The following is a 19,570-nucleotide window of genomic DNA, read 5'->3' on the forward strand; positions in this document are numbered from 1 at the left end:
AAGGACGGGCAGCGTCCACTATGTACCATAATACCACACTGCGATCGCCAAGACGCCTGTAAAGTGTGGCGATTATGGTATTTCCCCCCCCCCCCCCATAGATACCTTTGGGGGAGGCCTAGGCCTAGCAGTGGGCACCTATGGGCAGAAACGACGACAATAACCTATATGTTGCACAAATAAGTAATAATGAATTAAAGTTTTTGTAATGTTAGCATTATAATTATAGTCCAGCTAGCTTATCTCGCAAACTTTGTTTTGTCATGTATGTTATTTCTAGGAAACATTAAAAAACAAATAATAAATAAGGGTAGATCGTAGAGGGATGAAAATTTAGGGTTGTATGTATTTTTGTATGCTGTATCATTAAAAACTAAAAACAAAAAAAAGTTTAAAAAAAGAATTTAGGGGTGGACCCACACTTAACATTAAGAGGGATGAAAAATAGATGTTGTGGGATTCTCCGCCCTAGCCGATATGCGCGCTAAGATTCACGAAAATCGGTCAAGCCGTTTCGGAGTTCAATCACGCACACCGTGACACGAGAATTTTATATATTAGATTTATATTATATATAGTTAGTAATGCAACATCTTATCATAAAAATTAATCACTTTTTCCACTTCTCAACACTTTTTGATCACTCAATAACATGTGAACGACTGCACCGGTTTCCTTATACTTTATAGACAGTTATTATTAAAAAAAATATTTTGTATTAAAATTGGACATATGATAGTCGACTTTGAGCTTCGCCCGTTTGGCAATTGAAGCGCTTTTAATTTATATTTTCGTTTATAAATTTACTACACAACTTGATTTCATTGTAACCATACAAGCCTATAATTGCCAGTATGAACTATTTAGAGGATTAGCTATGTATAAAAAAATCTTGACATAAATATGTCCCATACTAACTCACAGAGCGTTATTCTATCAGTCAACCTTGGATATATATATATATAAATATATATATATAAATATATATATATATAAATATATATATATATATAAATATATATATATATATATATATATATTTAAAGTTATATATGTCGTGTCGTTGTCGAGTCTTATTTATTAATGTAGATTCTACCACGGTGGTGTCCCTTTTATACGTTTACGCGAATCCAGCGCCATCTGTCGAAACTACAGAGTTCCGACATATATTACATAAATAATTTTCATAATTATTTATTGGCAGACAATCAGCTATGCCAGACTGTTTGCCAAAAAAACTATCTTTGTAAAAAAAAAAACTTGCTCGGGCTTTCTTGACGTCAAAGGGAAATGAGTTACATATATTACTCGGACTCCGATCGACACTCCAAGTTATTCAATAACCAAATAAAACATCTATAAATATAACAGAGAAAGAATTAAAAACGTTAAACTAAAAGAAACACATCCATTGAAGTGAAATCATTACATTAGCAAAAAGACATTGAGCCTTTCACGTTTCAATTCGCACGCCTAATGGACTGTCTGTGTTAACCCCAACAAGGTGGGTCAATTCGTGATTCGATATAAAACTGCATTATATAGTAGATTCTAAAAAAATAACATCGAAAAGTGAATGTCAGCGCGTATGTATATTTGGTACTGCGCCAGTGACATACACAAGTACATGTATATACACATACGCAAGCAACATAAGTTGTGCATTAATTAACATGATTGTGCAGCAAAGGTTTGCAATGCAATTTAATTAAATAAATTAAGGTCTATTACCAATTATACTTGACCCTTAAATGCAGGTTTTACTCAAGTACCAACATTCAGTGCCATTCAATTTTATTTCAAAACTTGAGTGTGTTTATTCTCCAACTGACAGATCTATTTCGTAAAGGGATGGATGGGAGGTTCCCTAGAAGAAGGAATCATCCAAAAAAAAAATACACTGGAATATGAATACTTTTATTCCTCTTAAAAAGAAGTTCGACTACGGGCTTGCGAAAGTAGCCATGAGTGACTACGTTTCGGTGATATTTATTATCTATCGTTGGTATCGGTACCTTGGTCATAGATCACCAACATTTTTATTTTTATGTTAATAATTTTTATCATAAATTTGAAGGAAAGAAATTACACATATATTCAATTGATTTTGAGTCATTCTATTGATTTTGTTCATTTCGAAAACATTTTGATATTGCAGCGTTTTTTTAAATCGATATTTATTGAAGTGTTGTGTAATAAAATATTTATTATTTTTCCATCTGGTGCGCAAGCGAATGAATCAGGATGTTTTGCGTCGCGTGAGCACCTATATGAGAGGCATGGATTCTCTAAATTTGATCCACACATTTTTAAAGGCAGTTTATTTTAATCTTTTGATTACTGTAATAATAAAATTAAAACATAATCGTAAAATGTTTAGAGTAAGAGAAAATACGTCTTGACGAAATGGCTGAACGAGACGAAAGGTCGGAAGCGTTTATAATCGCTCATAAAAACCCACGCAGTCATTTACAATTATAACTCTACTGTAAACGGCTGCAATGTGAAAGGTTCGTTCAAAACGGAATATTGACGAACGTTTTGTTACGCATTTTACGATTGCTTTGACTGAAACGTAAAGTTATCTTGAATTTACACTAATTTTAATCCAAGGCATAATTTATTGATAGAAAACTTGACCCAAGCACCCTAAAATCATAGAAGACTTGCGTCGCAGTTCAATTGGGACTTGTACCGAATGAAACTAATTTCACACTTATACTATGATATTCATATAGCCCCGGAGTCTGCAAATGTCATTTGGGCAGCAGTCAGAGACCATTCGAAAGAGAGAAAAGACGATATATATATTCAGGGGGGAACAAACAAATATATCGTCTTTTCTCTTAGAAAAATTATTTGTGGCTATCTTTAAGTTTCTTTTCTGTGTTATTATATTAGAGGTACCGGAAAGCAGTGTCGTTTCTGTCGAAATATTTTACAGAAAAACCGATTAATTTCTACCGCTCACGCATTGAAAATTTGTATACTAGATGGCAAAAGGTTGTCGATAACAAAGTTGAATATATTGTTGATTAGAAATAAAAACTTGTTAAAAATGTAGTCGTGTGAATTTAATATAAGAAAGCGATATTACTTTCCGGTTCTCCTAATGTTTAAAAAAAATGAAATTTACATACAAATCGGTATTATCTAAACAGCGTCTTATTGAATTACTGCCATCAATTTACCATATTTTTAAGAATTGTTAAAAGAGATTAATATTTAAAATATTAATTAATATTTTCAATAGATATAATTTATGTCATAAAATTAATATAAAATTAATTTATTTGGGGTTCAAATTTACTACTTTTAAAATGGCTCGGAATATATAAAAGATTGGTCACCCTGTATTAATAATTTCATTTATTTTTCCTATTAAATCGCTATTTTTTGTAATGTACTTTTGTGTTAACGTACGTTTTTTGTCTCTACCATGTTTATAATTTATTGACTCATTGTAATTCGCTAATAAACTTTATTTTATGGAATTAAAAATATTATATTTTTATTTTTATAAAACAATAATACATATACATTCCGGTCTTTATGGATGAAAATAAATTTCACTATGTAATCCGGAATCTTAAACGGTAGAGTATCTTGAATATCTAGAACATTTATTTTCGTAACTAAAAAATCACCACTCTAGAAAATATAAGCTAGCAATATTGATTGTTCTTTAGTGGCGACCTGGAGCTGGTAGATGCGGCGTGGGCAACCACCCCACTGGTGGACCAAGTCGCTGGAGGCGAGCAGCATGACCGCTTATAGTAGTGATCTTTGAGGAAAGCCTATGTCTATTGGCTTACGTGGTGATGATATTTACATTAAACAAGATGATTAACTTAGGAGAGTAATTACGTAAGATATTACATGTATTTATAAGCCGGTCTATGGCCTTTCATTCTTAAATTCTGTTTAAATTTTTATTTCAATTTTATTTATATATTACAAAACAACACACAATTACAAAAATACACAATATCCTACTATTTTTGCAACAATATATATAAAATCGCACAGCATTTAGAGCAGTGATTCCCAAAATGGTCTATATCGACCCCTAGGGGTCTATGACAACCTGCAAGGGGTCTACGACAGCGAAAAAAATTTAGGGGTCCATGAAATGAAAATGGGGGTCCACGATAGTGGATCTCAACACATACACTGATAGTACCTATTTACTTACATCATACTATCTTATAATATCAAAACGTTTACATTATTTATAAAAGTACCTATTAAGTAAAAAATTTATTATATATGTTTATAAAATTGTATAAGTTGTAGGATGTTGGTATTCGCTTTGTGGTCGCAATACATGTTTATTTAATGTTACGTATATTTTACATAACAGATACAAAATTTTATTTTGAGTAGATTTAAATTAATTCAATTAATAAATGTATAAATTAACATGTGTTTTACTTTAAGTTTTTAACACTAAGCTTCACTACAGTTAGAAATTTACAGGAAATTAATATCAGGTAAGTAGGGGGTCTACCCAACACGGAAAAAAAGGCAAGGGGTCTACGACACAAAAAAGTTTGGGGAACTCTGATTTAGAGCATAAAAATGGACATAAGTTGCAACAAGGCGAAACGTAAGAGATATATTTAAAACTAAAATTCTTTAGACTGATTAAAAAGATTTTTTGGCACTGTGTAGATATACATGATGATTGTTTATGTGAACAATTCTCCAAACTCATAAAACTTTGGGTAATTGTCTACATCTTGATGCGAATTGAGTCAAGGTTTTATTTTCAGAATGTGTACAGAGTGATTCCTTATAGATAAAAAAACTTTAAAGGCTTATATATCTCATTTGCTTCAATTAATGTATGGTACACCCTGTGAAAAAATTAACGGTTTACGGAAATAATAAACAACGTAACGATAATATAGTAACAAAAGTGGTTTTCAAAGTTCAGATTACAACATAATAATATTAATTATTGTTTACAATCTGTCCTTGTATGGTTGGCCCACTAGGTGGCCACACGACGACAGTGTTGTAGTGATCTTTGTGAGAATCCTATAGTCTGATATCACCCAGTCTCTGCCGACTTTGTACTATAAATTATTGGCCTATCGCATTCCTATAGAAAAAAAAACAAATTAACGTAACATATTTCAGAATGAACACTTTATAGGATGATTAAAAATAGGTGTAAAAAGTTTTTAATTGTTTACACCAATACCTCGCTTTGCGTCGTTTCGTTTTGCGTTTTTTTCGAAGTTGCGTCGCCGCTTAATCAGTACTAATTTTCACTGTGCGTCGTTAGATTTTCGAGGTTGCGTTGTTTTGAGTTCGAGTCTTTAATTTTTTTTTGAAATTTTCTTATTTCCAAAAGATGGCAACACTTTTATTTCTAATTGCGCCATGCCATCAAAACTCGGGGATTCCCTTTGTAACTAAAAATCAAAGTAATTTTAATACAGTTTTATTTTCACTTAGTTTTGGAATTCAGTTTCAATTACGTAGTGTGTTGTAATGTAGTGTGTTGTGCTTTTTTTTAAAAGAAAATAATAAATTTATATCACTTTTAACGTGTTGTTTCTGGTTACAAAAAAGGCATATATATTTTTACAATTTATTTATTGGTAGAGTTATAATATTTTTGTTTTTTTAATGGTTACTTTGTTCAATTTTCTTTTTAAAAAGTTGTATTTTCGTAACCCTGGAACCTATTTTCGATCTTTACATGGTTTGCTCTAGAAAATCTTAATTCACTTTGCGGCGTTTCAATTTGCGTCGTGTTTTTTTTGGCACATAACCACGACGCAAAGTGAGGTATTGGTGTATACCTATCAACCTTCTATCATCCGTTTGTGAGCTTCAAACCTTTATTTTATTAAAACTGAAAGTGAACACATACTCCGAACAGTTAGAAGTAATGGACGACTTTTAAGTTCAACTTATGACAGTTTTAGCAAATAACGCAAATTGGAAAGAGATATGAGGTAGCACCCCCTCCTAGACGTGACTCATTTACACAGACATAACAACGCATTGTTATTAGTGGGGCGTGTACCTTCAGGAAAGTCTTGTGTCGTAAATTTATGGTATAAAAAAAACTTCACACTACAGTTTATTGGTGGGTTTTCACGTCGCAACATTAAAAACAATGTAATCCTCAAACATTGTCTGTCTCTTTTATGTTTATTATTATTCATACAAATAGTCGGCCATCTTTTAAATGACCGTTTCCGAGCGTCCAGTTTCCGTTTCTACAAGCACACATGGAGTTTTAGAATTTATTATTTCTGACATTGTATCGAAATTTGGATGGAGTGAATATTAATGATTTTGAAGTAAAATGAACTGATAACGATGGGTAAGATTTAACAAAAACATATCAGAGGTAATTAATAATTAAAATTGGTTGAAGTAGCAGTTAATAGGCCAGGTGCGAAAAGCAGATAACCGCTGCTGCCTTGACGTTCTATCGCAGGACGTACACACTCAAGAGAGAGATAGACGATATTAAAGTCCTTGGAAGACGCAAATCTAATGGGAAGGCCTGTAAACAGCAGCGGTCACCCTAAAGATAAAATATCTAGAAATCTTGTATAAAATATATTTACTAAAAAATTCGAAATTGAACGATATTTCAACAACGTTTTTATAGGTTTTGTAAAAAGTATAGATTGAGTATTTTTGTGTTATAATTTAGACAGTGTAAGTGTGAAGTGTAAAAGTGAAGGTAAGGTAAAAAGGTTGAGTACCTCTGCTCTAAAACAGTAGTACTCAACTTTTTTTCGTATAGTCTAGAAACACGAAAATAATCGGGCAAAGTTACATATATTTCCTTACAAACATATTCATTGCGTATATTTTATATCATGATTTTTTAAATACGTTGCATGACTATAGGTATTTCTTTACCCGAAGCCGTTAATGTGTTCCTATAATAAAAAAGTTTGACGAGTGTGTTTATTGACCTGGTTTTTTAAAATGAGTGAGAGATATTTTTTTTAAATAAGGCAACATTACATAGATCAACACAAACGCACGAAGGTCGACAGATTGAGTACAGCTGTTCTAGAGCATTAGTTTCCAACGAGGCAATATCGCTCGTTACGCCCCCCTGGGGCCACTAGAGCTTTTATTCCCTCCAATAAAATCTACTATCGAACCTGAAGGCAAAATAGGGGGCGATATAAAAAAAATCATTTCATGTAGCAGTAAAAGCCAAGGTAAAAGAGCTGGATTTTTTTTAATAGTCCAAATAATGGGATGCTAGGAGTGATGACAGTATATCCTACAGAACACGTCACTTCATATAGCCATTTACAGTCATGTTTTTTTAATGGCTCCGGTATTGGAAGTCTTCTCGTACTCCCATCTTATTTTTGGGATAGGGACTTTTATTTTCTTTTATTAAGTATGTCATGTACTACTATTATTTCCGCACTCTTCTTTCATTTATCTTATACTCTTTTGTACTCTTTCTTTCTTTCTACATTTCTTCTACCGTTACCTTTTATTCGATCCTTTCATTCCACACCTCGTCTCTCAATTTTACGTTTCATCTTTTATCATTTTTTTTACACATTTTGTTCTATTTGCATTTATTTTTATTTGACCTTATTTGCTATTTTACTATTTACATTAATTTTTACACTTCAATTTTTGTTACTATTTATTACTTTTGCCGCGATTTCCCTGAAAAAATTGAAGGAATGTTGGTCTGTACACTCATGTTAAGGTTACGTTTAATTATTTTCGATCACGTGTAACAACGAAAACCATTAGTCACGGCCGCTTCGTACGTTTATAGAAACACCGGGCGTGTTTATAAAACATCGCTACACCATCCCGGCCGATAAGGACAGCTGATAAGGGGACGGGTTCACTGTAAGTTTTTCGTAATAATTATACAACGGTTTATGATACCACCAAGTTATTTCTTTCCATTGTTGGGACATCAGAGGTAGTACAGACATACACTTGGATCAGTGCTAATTGGTTAACTATTACATCAATGTGCCACCCTACCGCTAGTGATAAGCGGCGATGTATTATTAGAAAACTAAAATTAAATTTGCGTTCAAAAATTGCAAACTATGACCTTAAACCAAGGGTTACAGATAACCACGAACTTGCAAGCGCTGAAGCTTTTCATACAGACGGTAGCGGTTCTAAAGACAAATAGGCGCGTTATGAAAAAAAAATTGAGTTTAATATCTGTTATATATAGTATTTTTGATTTATTAATTAATCACCCCAACCAACCAATAACCGGAAGCATGATTCAACATCTTCACCATTTCAGCTGTAGAATATCTACTACTCTACATAGACCTCATCTATAGATTTACAATAAGATCTGTCAGATGCGACCTTCATCCAACGTTTTCCACTTAGTATCTTCTATAAGGAGCTGTGGAATTTTTCTACCTTTTTTAAATTAAAAGCCGTAGCGCATATAAATTTGGCCACTAGTATCCTAAACTAACAATACCTGATACCCATTAAAATAGCTTTTACTCCTTATATCTCTATTAGTTTCATGCAGTCAAGTATTAAAAATAACATATGTTAATAATTAACTATATTAACAACGGTTTTTTTTGCACCTTTTTATTTAAATAAAATGTCATTCCTCGACGAGTTATATTCGTTCGCAGCTATGTTCATATATCAGCGTTGCAATAATAATAAAGACTACGAAGACTCGTTCGAGAGGTTTCGGCTAGTTTTAAATGTCGAATGCTCCAGACGGTTGGTAAGTAAACAGATGTGGGCACAATTAAATGTCAAAAATACAGAATCAATATATATATACATACATATACATATATATATACATATATATATATATATATATACCAGCTGATCCCGCAAACGTTGTTTTGCAAAAAAAATAGGGTTTTAATTAACAAAAAAAATTAGGGTTGATCGTAGAGGGGTGAAAATTTAAGGTTGTATGTATTTTTGTATGCTGTATCATAAAAAAATAAAAACAAAAAGTTTTGTCAAAAAATTAAAAAAATATATTTAAGGGTGGACCTCCCTTATCACTTAGAGGTATGAAAAATAGATAGTAGCCGATTCTCAGACCTACTGAATACGCATATAAAATTTGGTTAAAATCGGTCGAGCCGTTTCAGAGGAGTTCAAGTTCGAACACCGTGACACGAGAATTTTATATATTAGATATATAAAGACAACTGTTTTGTAAATAAATTATCATAGTTAATCGTAATAAGGTTAAAGTATCCCGTGCCCATGGCAGAAAAACTTGTCATATGTACAAAAAGTCACTTTATGTATTGCGCAATAAGTATCATTTCACCATAATCAGTCATTTCAGCCGTAGAACGTTTACTGCCTTGTCAAAGTCCCCCATAGATCTATAGGATCCGTTGTCTAATACGACTTTTTCAGAGAAGCGTAGAACGTACCTACACTGCTTTTGCCTGTCTGTCGTCTCCTCCCTAAAATCAAAACATTCTCTATTCGAATAAGCAATTACAACCACTTTTGGACCTTCAATGAATATAAAATGTCGACAGTGTTGTCTCTACAGAAAGCTACTATCAGCTCGGAAGGCAGTTCCCCTAAGAGTCGGCAAGTCACTCAACAGTTGCTTTTTACAAATATAGTTTTATAAAGAGTCCGCGACAGTAATCAGCTTCCCGAGTGAGCATCGACAACATTCAATTCCACGCATTAACATCAGTATAGTATTCTTGGATTGAATAATAAACTTTTTCCAATAATATTTTTTAAATGTCTCCAGTGGCAGATCTAAAATAAATTCTAGAACTTTATTGTACATGCGTATACCGCTTATTTTTATTCATTGTATTAAAAGTCTCCAAAGCCACTACAGCTCAAAAGCCTTAAGGAAGTAGTTTGGCGCGGTACGTGGCCTGGCCACAACGATCTCAACTTGTCAATCAGCTGAAATATGTCGTTAAGTTTAGTTTGTCTCCCGAATCTTTATTTAATCTAAATAAGATATCTCGTATAAATAAAAATAAATAAAATGTACCTAGCCATCTTAGAGTAAGAAGATGATGGAAGAAAGGCGTGGAAAGAAAGAAGGTATATAAGAGCAAAACGAAAGATATTGTGAAGGACAAAAGTAAAGAATGAAAGATATTGTGACGCGTGAAAGAGAGTGGTAAATAAAGAAAAGACTGAAAGAAAATTATTGAACAATAAAGTCCCTAATCCCAAAAAGTTAGGGGTACGTGAGGGCCCCAATAGCGGGGGCCATTAAAAAAAAAAATATCTCTAACATATCCCTCTTCATAGCTAATTCAGCAACATCGAGCTTTCCAATGAGGCCCGAAGTAAACGTGGTAGTATATTTCGTAGTCCGATATCGTTTTACATGTTCATATAACTAGATTTTTGTATAAAAAAAATAACTCTGCCGAATTATATCATTCAGGCTTTTTTATAGGATTTTTATACTTTTTAGAAAAGAGGTCCCATGGAATAAAAAATTGAGCTGAAACTCGACCTTTTTAAACTGTTTTATTTAGTTCGCCCCGTACGGAATTTGTTTTGGAAATTGAAATTTAAGCACCTTCCCGTTGTCAGATTGATCTGAAATTTGGTACACATATTTAATTTAGGTGACAATACATCATAATAAAATCAATAACATTATAAATCTAAGATGGCCGCCAATTAAAAAGGCGGATTACATATTTTTCCTTAACCCCCTCAATATGGGTATCAAATGAAAGGGCTACACTAGTAAAACACGATGATTATGTCAAAATTTAAAATGGACTAATGAATGAAATTGAAAATGGATAATTTCAAGATGGACGCCGTTCCAATATGGCGGACTAGGTACATATTTTTCCACAACCACCACAATATGGGTATCAAAAAAAACCGTTTAACTTAAAAGTTTTTTAAATGTATTTATTTTGCAAATACAAAGCTGCATCGGCGAGTATCAATCTATCACAAAATAATTTTTTTTATTTCACATTTAATAAACAAATAAAATTATCAATCTGAAATATGTGACATTGATTTTTTTTTCTTGGAAAGCAACAGGTTTGTAACTTCTGACAGAACAAAGTCTGTCTGGACAGCTAGTAATGTATAGATTAAAATTAGAAACAGGCAACATAAGATTAGAAACATTGAGATTTGTAGCAAGCTGCAGTAACAGCGGACAACTGTAGCAAATGGTTTTCTCGTGTCTGCGCTGCGAGCGCGCCGTTAACTGGAACATGACGCGTCTTTAGTTAAAAGTCATGTTATATGACTATCTGCTATTTTTGACCTTGCCGTCTGAATTTTGATATCTTTAATATATATGTGACAAAAGTAAAAATATCGTGTATAACTGTGTAATTAGATATTTTTGCGGAAGATTTTTCAAGGTGGGATATTTTTTGTGTTATTATCGTAACGATTTTTTATAGGTCTCATAATTTAAAATTAGAATAACGACATTATGAATTACATGAACCGCTCTTAGAACTAACGCATTGATACTAACGGACCTTTTTTATGAGGCCTCCACTATTGGGACCTCTCCTTCCACTCCTATTTTGTTGGTAACAAGGTTTTTTATTTCTTAACAATTTTTCACATGATTTTTTATTTTCGTCCTCGTCTTCCATAGTTCACAATATCTTTTTCTTCCTTCTATCATTCTATAATTCCATCTTGCTTTCTTAATCATTCCATTCCTTTCATCCATCCTCAAACACTTCAGTTGTATTTTCTATTGCAGTATCACAGCTTTATTTAGTTTATTTATTTTTCTCATGTTCATCAATTTTACATTTTTTATTTTAATTTCAATAAATCTTAATAATCTTAATAAGATTAAATATATAATAAGACTTCCAATATTTTATATTTAACTATGTTTTATTCCTATTAATTACATATTGTGCAACTTTCCTGAAGAATTTGAGGACGGACTCTGTGTACAGTCGAATTTCCACATAAGCACAACGCGGATTTTATTACTATTTCAGTAACTTAGCCAAGAAAAACAGTAAGGCCTTAAGCAAAAACTTTTAATCACCGGAAAAGTGTATGTACAGTGACCACTAGGCTGTAGTTCCACGCACTGACCCGATCAGATCCAAGCCGTTCGTCGAAGACCGTAACAGACGACATATTGCATGACCAACTTTTCAAAATGGGTCACGGTACTCAGTCACAGAAGAATAATGCGAAGGAGAAGATTAAATAAAATTTCTTTTTTGGATCTAAAAATATATATATATATATATATATATATATATATACAATGTCCCGTCGCTTTATTTTTCCATTATACACATTTTTTGCGAGTAATAACATTGCGTTATTTTTAAAAGCAGACTGGAAATGTTTACCGACGTATGATTTTGGTTCAAAACAGGTGATTTAAGATAAGATATAGATTACACTGGCCGCTTCGTCATATAACATAAGGTATATAATTCGAGAGCATTTTGAAACTAACAATAAGAACGTCTGTAGACACTTTCGTATAATATTACGCACGAAAGGTTAAAATTCATCCGGCAGTTAGCTGTATCGGATGTTGCAAACGGCTGATGATATCACCAAACGGGACCACTGAGATGATATATACATTAGTACCTTCATTTGAAGATTTTCAATTATAATTAATGCAATACTTAGTATACATATATAGCATTATTTTACTCCCATTTGGGGTAGATCTGAAAACAGGTCTAGCTTTTTCTATCCCTCGAACTAAATCCCATATTTTGGTAGCCTTGGTCTAATCACCCACGGTGAAGCTAAGAGGAACTATATGACCAGGAGAAGAAAGATCCGTATCAAATAGCAATCCCTCTCCCAAATGTCTGCGCTTAATAAATGGTAAAAAAAAATTGTAAACAAAAACACCCTAGCTATAAAAATTAGAAATAATAAAAACAAATCTTGACAAATACAATTGGCAGCTCTGCTAAAGATATATTTCTTCCAAATTTTGAAGTCTAGCCTTATGGTTCCAGAGATATCGTGATGATTCAGCACATAGTTGGAAATCTCTTTCGCATATATATATATTTACATATATAGACTGACATAAATGACGAGCGAACAACTATGACAAAGTCATAATAACTATAGTTGTGATGTATATATACGTATAATTTCACGTGTAGAACCAGGAGATATCTCTCGCTGTGGCTGTATGGCTAGAAAGTTTATTGCAAATTGAAACCATGTTCGGAATACCGTCACATAGCTGAATTGAATAGCGCGAGCTTGTTCGCCGGCTCGCTTTTAATAATGCGACATAACCGCACCTCCGCGAAATGCGGTCTTACCCTTGGACATTATTTACGAAAAAAAATATTCTAGAATAAACCCGAAATTAAAATTTCAACGCAATAAATATAAACCTTATTTATTATAAGTATATATGTTATATACGTATGTATGTATGTTTAAGTATGTATGTCTACGTTCGTTCGTTTGTAAATATGTATTTTTTGTACATGTAAACTACTCATTATTAGTACTTTTACTATTTCCATACTATGGTTGTCTGTAAGAGATTGCCTCGTGTAATAAGACCGCTCATTGTACTTTTGCGTATATTATTGTAAAACTTATTAAATGTATTTTAACGTGAACAATAAAGAATATTAAATAAATAAATAAATATTACGTCTCGATATATATTACATTGAATAAAAACATTACCCAAGCAGATCGTATTCCGGTAACATTGAAGACGCATGCACTAAAATGGACTATACACTTGTATCTGTATAGTGTTATTATGGAAGTGTACATACTCATTTAGAAAATAAATTATGAGGTAAAAATCAGGACTAGCCATAATCAACATACACATAAAACCTTGTCTATGTGCATAGAAAATTAGCGATGCATACAAAGCTAATATAGGAAGCTCTTGCAAAAGAGGCATCCTAGCAATTTACTTCTTAGGCTCGCGAATCTAAAAAACGGTTCAAAGAAATCATAATTCTTACTGTAACCTCACAATATATTATGATAATTATAATGAATTATAAAAAATAAGGGATAGCCATATTTTATTTACAAGATATGAAAATCCGGCTCTACCAAAATTTCGACTACAAAAAGACTAATTTATCTGAAATAAACGAAATCAGATTTTTTAATAAAACACCGCAAAACATTATTGGACTACCATTTGCAAAATTCAAAACGCATATTAAAGGTCAATTGACGGAAAAAGCTTATTATTCAATAAACTAATATTAAAATGACAAGAATCCTTGTCAGTGATGTAACTTGATTATTTTGGTTCATTTAGGCTATATCTGCTATAAGTGTACATTTATCTGTATTGTTAAACTATTAAAGGATGTGTTGTTGTGGAGTTTCTTCCTGCTTCTTCTCCACAACTATAACACCTTGCGAAGCAGAGTAAAGTCAAAAACAAAGTAGATTTAAACAAGTTGACGATCAATAGAGTTTTGATAAAAGATCCAATGTTTAACAAATTAATTTTATCTTCATCCTACCTTACTGTATTAAGGATATTTGTGAAACAGATTACAAAAAAACACCACTGAGTAAATTTGGTACTTTCAAAACTCAAAGTCTTCTGGCAATCTTTACATGACTTACACAAGCGATCTCTATTTATAATATTTATGATATTTATGTCGCATCTGCCGTAAATTGTCACGTTTTCGTGGTTTAACTGATCTAGCAGTTAATACATAATACTGCACCATGATTTTAACACAACACCCACTACTGGACATAGACCTCCTCCCATCAATTCATTTAAAAGCAGCCTGCATCGAAAAGCCTTCTTTAATTTTTGACAATATTCCTTCATATTAAAATTTGTAATAAAATTCATTAAATAAATAAACTTTTGCATCGTTACATTTATTTTCATCGTGTTTACACATATATCTCACTAAAATATATATATTGGCGAATACCGTAGCGATAAAAAGTTATGTTTATATCTCACAGCCAACTTTAGTTTTGAACCGTTAACAATTAGATTCGCGAACGCAATTGATAAAGGCCCAAGTACATTGTGACATGACCTTGAATAGATTGCATTAGAAGACGTATTGCGATTATACAAAGTGTTACGAAAGGTGAATCTACTAGAAATATAACACAAATCGGTTCAGCCCTCTACTCAAAAAATACTTCTACCAAATTTCAAGTTTCCTAACCTAATGGTTCCAGATATATGTAGACGAATTTTGATTCGGTAGAACGTGTTGCCGTTGGACTTATAAGTATTATTGAATTAGTTTGTCTCATTGAGAGTCTCATTTTTTTACGGAATTGGGGAATGCTCTGAAGAACTTCACAACCTTATCCCACAATCCCCGTTTCTTTATAAGTCGAGTAGGAAGTCAGCCCACTACAACCTTTTTACACTGTGTCTCTTTGTATCAAGCGTTTCGACTAAACATTTCTGTTTCACACAGCCCGAGTATGGAACGATCTGCCTGCTTACTTATATCCCGAGAATTATAACACAGGTATCTTCAGGGTCAGAGTCAATAGGTACCTACTGAGTCTGCGTACTTCATCCTCACATCTTCGGATTCCATCAGGTGAGTTTGTGGTCAAATGCGAACATGAAAGCGTTAAAAAACTATAGATTTTCAAAAATGGCGCACTATACATATATACATATACTAGCTGATCCCGCAAACGTTTTGCAAAAAAAAAAATATTTTTTTATAGACAAATAAAAATTAAGGGTTGATCGTAGAGGGGTGAAAATTTAGGGTTGTATGTATTTTTGTATGCTGTATCATAATAAAATAATAAACAAAAAATTTGTCTGAAAAATAAAAATAAAAATTAGGGGTGGACCACCCTTATCACTTAGGGGTATGGAAAATAGATAGTAGCCGATTCTCAGACCTACTGAATACTTATATAAAATTTGGTAAAAATCGGTCAAGCCGTTTCGGAGGAGTACGGTAACTAACATTGTGACATGGAAATTTTATATATTAGATATTCACCGCTTTGAATTTTTACACCTATTCCCAATCATCCTCTATATTGCTGGCTGTTCTTCGGACTTAATAAAAGCCTCTTTAATCCCTTCCGGGTGGACTTTCATAATATCATCTAACTACTAAAAATGAGACATAATTTTTTGTGACCCCTGTAAATTTTTTAGAGACCTCTTGTCCACTTCTACCGTGGCAGCAACAGGGTATTTTTTTTTTCTTTAATAATTTTTTCACTTTTTTATATTTACATTCTCTCCTTTTTATCACCATTTCAATACAATCAGTTCAGCTAACAATAAGTTAAAAGTTGAAGATTAATTTAAAAAAATTTAAAACCTCGTAATACTTGGTTTACATTGATCATCGAATAGATACAAATAATCCGACATTCCTTTAACATTATCATATTATACTAATCGCTAATAATTCGCTTCATTATCAAGGCATTCACACAGTGTTTAGATAATACGATGAAAATTATTAATTACTGACTTTCCCGACACACTGTATAGCAACAAATTATTAATATTGAAGTGACCATTCAAATGTTTCGATAGAAAAAATAAACTAATGTAATATATTTTCGATCGCTTCATTTACTAATTAAATGAAAAAGCTTTGATCGTTAAATACTGTAAATTACAATGTAAATATACAACTCGAACTATGTCAAACGCGAGAAGTTAAAAGCGAAAGGTTTCATTAGTTCTTACACGTATATGATATACGTCAAATTTCTTTGTATTTATTTCCACAAGAACCTTCTACAAAGCAACTGAAAACAATCGATCTGAAGTTATGACTTCACTAAAGGAAATAAAGATTTAATTTTTGTATATATATACTTCATTTATACATTTCTCAATACTAATATTACATTTGGGCGTAGGAATTATACCTATTCTTATATTTAATAATTACGTACATCGTGACATTTGAAATTAGAACAAATTAGACTAGGAGAAAACAACCTCTTATAGACACATGATAGTTGTGAAAAATATATCACCGATATTCACAAGGCGATAAAATACCTGTATGATCAGATCAGCATATATACAGGATGATAGGTTAAAAGCTCTAATGAGGTGAACATATAACTCATTTGTTAGCTTTTGAATCTATTACCAATCAACCAGTAAAAGTGATCACTCTGAAATGTTACATTTATTTATTTTTTTATTACAATAGGTCAATAAATTCTGGCATATAAAGTCTAGAGAGATAGACAGTAAACCGAATTTTTAAAAAGGTTATTTACTATACTACTACTCCGCTAGCTCAGTGACCCAAAGTGGGTCTTGGCCTCCGAAGCGAAAGACTTCCACTTTCCTCTATCTTGCGCTATCGTCTGCCATTGGCTGAAATTCAATTCGCGCAAGTCTGCCTCAACGCGATCGATCCAGCGATACCTGGGTCTACCCACTGGTCTTCGACCCCTTGGTTTTTCCAGGTACGCTACCTTCACGCTCCGATCCGATCCCATTCGCTCCAAGTGACCAAGCCAGCGGATTCGTTGAGCTTTATATTCGCCAATGATATTTGGCTGTGCTACTACAGTCTCAATTTCGTTATTCTTTCGGAGCCTCCAAGATCCGTCTTGATTTCTAGCTGGTCCCAAGATCTTCTGCGGGATTTTGCGTTCCGTCACACACTATATTATCTAATAATTTCAGAAACTCAATTTTAATGTACCATACATTAATTGACAAATGTGTTACATATTTACCCCCTTTAAAACTTTTACAACTAAACTAAACACCTTGTGTAGGCTTTCTCTGAAACATTGTTTGTGGTTCAACAGTAGGAAAATCCCGTCCAATAAAAACATTTACCTAGCTAATATTCTTTTATAATGAAGTCAGTCTTTGAATATTTATACGGTCAATGACATAAGATTAACAAAAGATTATAAATTTTAAGTCCATTATAACTCACGAATGTTCCAACATCTCTCTCTTAATACATAACTATAAACAAAAAACCCTTCATTTACAATTTCTGCAGGTTCTAGGTTAAGGTAGTGAAACTCAAGAGTTCCCAGTGAAGCCTCTTTTATTTCACGTAATGAGTAGGCTTCGGTGGACGCTGCATGAAACTAGGCTTAAAAGCCCCTACAAAGGGACCTCGGCATGAGTTGTCACTATATATGGCATTCTATACATGTGTAAAAATATTAAGTACATCTGTACTTAACATTGTATGAATGTGATTCGTTTAAATGGTATCGAACATGCGATTATATGAAAGTAATTAATAATATAGTGATGACGTCATAAAAATTATAATTCGACTTCAACAATGCTCTTAATTCAAATTAATGTAAATGACAAATTTGTTAATGTTAAACATGAATTTTCAATTTTGAACTTAATGTAATATCGCTTTAATTATCTGACAGCTAAGGTATAATTTAGATTGCAATGTTACCGAGGAGCATATATAATCCGCAACGTAACTCAAGACGTTAGGTTATGTACTGAAAACCACATTCCATAGTGCCGGGTGTAATGTTCTATTAATTGTACTAGCAACAAACGAGGGTGTCCACTTTGATTCAAATTTGGAGCTTTATTATTTTTTAATTGGTTCAATTACGCACAAAAAAGTCTTTAATGTTTATCACGTTTGTAAATAAAACAATTGTTACAATCTTAGATAAATAATGAAAACCATGATAAATTTTTTCATTAGACATAAGTGTTATTACGTTCAATGAGATATAATGAAACAATGATCATAGGCATGTATTTTATAATTACTTTACCGCAGGATAACAATGAAAGAAGTTCGCAAAACCAGATACAACGGGATTCTCGCACTAAAACGCAATATCACGTTTCTAAACAATAACTAAACACAATTCAACCAAATAATAATTCCATTAAAACACTTTTTAATTTATATTTAGTAAACGATAAATATTTTTGCGCGGTATATCAATCGACGTAAAATTCGCGAATGTCGAGATGAAATAGCGTTATACACGCAACACACGTCCGTCCGGTGCGCGGTCACGCGCCATACTGAATTATTACTGAAGCAAGCAAAGAGCTGGCCGCTGAGAGCGAAATTGGTTTTCGAACGTCATCTCGGTTATTTCAAACTGGACTTTCTAACGTTGACGAATACAGTTGAAACTGATACGGCAAGGTCACGTGCGTTTTTTTTTTTAATATATCATGCGAACAGGTTGTATGCGAGAAATCCGAAGACTGGCGGGAAGTCGATAAGAAGTTAGATAGATATTGTGTTGAATTTCTATAACATTGGGTCGTCAACCTGCAACCGTATGACAACAATAATCTGTTAGACCTTAAATGGAGTGAAAATTTAGAAAAAAAATCATATCGGAGGCTGCTAAGGCTTTAGGGTACAGTGTACGGAGCTAAATCGGGCGTCTGATCAATGTATAGAGAATAAATTGCATTGACACACGTTCTTTACGGAAGTGATAAGTGTTTTTTTTACTTTCGTGTCCAATAGTTTACGTCCTGTGGCTTTCAGCCATGATGATCTTTATGTCATTGATACCTCCATTTACAAAATTTTTTATTGACCTCTGTTATAGGAGACCCTCTTGCACATCCCTGTCTTGTTTA

General features: G+C 32.7%; 1 protein-coding gene across 3 annotated transcripts in view; it reads right to left on the reverse strand.

The window, feature by feature from the left end:
* The window catches only part of LOC137921926 (SUN domain-containing ossification factor), a 133,498-nt gene that overhangs the window by 32,450 nt on the left and 81,478 nt on the right, over nucleotides 1-19,570 (reverse strand). The window contains exon 1 of one of the 3 annotated variants that reach the window (XM_068764724.1): nucleotides 18,736-18,960. The exons of 1 other annotated variant lie outside the window; for it this stretch is intronic. The gene's annotated coding sequence lies outside the window, so the exon portion shown is untranslated. Of the gene's footprint in view, nucleotides 1-18,730; nucleotides 18,961-19,570 lie in introns of those variants that run through there. One more of the 3 variants, XM_068764725.1, reaches the window with a different exon arrangement.

This window comes from Battus philenor, unplaced genomic scaffold, assembly GCF_028537555.1.
Source record: "Battus philenor isolate CCGP_79_NKW_IND1 unplaced genomic scaffold, ilBatPhil1.0.hap1 SCAF_2, whole genome shotgun sequence".
In the NCBI taxonomy this organism is placed as follows: Eukaryota; Metazoa; Arthropoda; class Insecta; order Lepidoptera; family Papilionidae; genus Battus; species Battus philenor.